The sequence below is a fragment of the Orycteropus afer genome, unplaced genomic scaffold (genome assembly GCF_000298275.1).
Source record: "Orycteropus afer afer isolate SDZICR_OR568_19922 unplaced genomic scaffold, OryAfe1.0 scaffold00037, whole genome shotgun sequence".
NCBI lineage: Eukaryota > Metazoa > Chordata > Mammalia > Tubulidentata > Orycteropodidae > Orycteropus > Orycteropus afer.
The window spans coordinates 1,875,477-1,877,166 of NW_006921624.1; the positions used below are offsets into that span (position 1 = coordinate 1,875,477).

General features: G+C 42.1%; 1 pseudogene; it reads right to left on the reverse strand.

The window, feature by feature from the left end:
- Positions 1–252: 252 nt before the first annotated feature.
- Positions 253–1,289, reverse strand: LOC103193494 (annotated as a pseudogene).
- Positions 1,290–1,690: the final 401 nt, after the last annotated feature.

Here is a 1,690-nt window from a genome sequence, read left to right on the forward strand (position 1 = left end):
AGCATTAACAAATGCTATAAAAGTGCGTGGTGTCAAAGGAATAGAACCACCAGCATTCAAAAGCAGCTTTTTCAACTAGGCAGTAACACAGTCTACAGCATGTCTTTCCATTGTCCATCATTGAAATCACTGGTAGCTATTTTGAAATGAAAGAAAAAAGGCGCTATTAATCCATTTTATTTTCTCTGTTTAAAATCAAACAGAAAACAAACTTATATCAGTTTTGTTATATACTAATATTTTCAAAGTACGTCATTTGTATACAACAGGACTAGGAACAAAAATGTGTTTACAGAGATCCAAATGTAAAGCCTTCCCATGATACTCAGGAGGAGCTGCTTCATAATCGCTGGCACTAAATAAGGGAGCTCTGGTGGCATAGTGCCTAAGGCATTTGACCAGAAGGTTGGAGGTTCAAACCCACTAGCCACTCCTTGGAAGAACTATTGGGCAATCTACTTCCGTAGAGATGCTGCCTTGGAAACCCAAGGAGGGGTCACTATGAGTCAAATCAACTGGATGACAGTGAGTTTGGTGGTTTTTTTTTTTTTGGCACTAAACAAAGGGGCAGAATTCTTTGCCAGGTGCTTTAGGAAATCATGAAGATAGTTGAGTAATAAAGCAAGGCTCTTCTCATCCAGAGGTGTGTAGGCCAACATTGCTCCAAGTCATACAAATAATCTCAGTAGATGCGGTGCTCCGTACACTGGGACATGGGTGCATCAAGGTAATCTGTGAGAAGTTCAGCACACTGTGGTCTCGGATTTGTAGGGTAGCTGAGTGGCAACATTACAGTGAAGTGCTCTTTTATTCCTGTCAGTTTCAGTAAGAGCATATTCCTTATTATCTGTGTTTCCTGGAGATTTCCTATAATTTGCATAATCCTCCAGAATGGAATCCACATTCTTTTTGGCAGGAAGATGAAAGAACTGTTTTTGCCTGGTCATTAAGTCCCAGTCATCAAGAAGCCAAGGTTTTGGTTCTTCAGGGATCTTTACTTTAACTTCAGCTCTGTTCACGAATGTTTCCTCATTTTCAACAGTAGGATCTACTCGGGCCCTTTTCTTCCAAAGAGGCCGAGGTGTCTCACTGTACTGCCACCATCTCTATTTCCAGGAGTTTTCGGTTTATTCCTTTTTGTTTTCACCTCAACATTCTTCTGTCGCAGACCAGACATCTTTCCTGGGGCAGCCCCTCTCATCTTCCCCCTCTGCATACCACTCCTGATTGGCTTTCTGAATTCGCTCTGTTTCTGCAGGTTGCTGTCTACCTACTTGAGTACCCTGTTTTTTGGAACCCTCTCATCCCCGTTTTTATTCCAACCACTGTAATGCAGAGAGTATTTCACTTGCTTGTCCTTTATGGCAACCTTTCCACACTGCTTCATAAGAAGAGGCCCATGAGAGCATAGCACTCACCCTCCTGGAATTTAGCTTTGGCTCCTGCTTTGGCGTGGTTTAAAAGTGATTCACCGCTGCCTCCTTCACCCACCAACTCCGACTCCAAGAATTTATTTTTGATTGTGAGAATGATCATGACCAAATTTATTAGTCCCTCTGAGCTTTGGTCTCTCGAATGAGGACAAGCATAGTAACTATCCCATGTTTTTAGCACAGTGTGGTACCTATTAAATAGTCCATAAATGTCATCTGTTTATTTACTATCCATCCGCCACAAAGTCCTGGTAGCC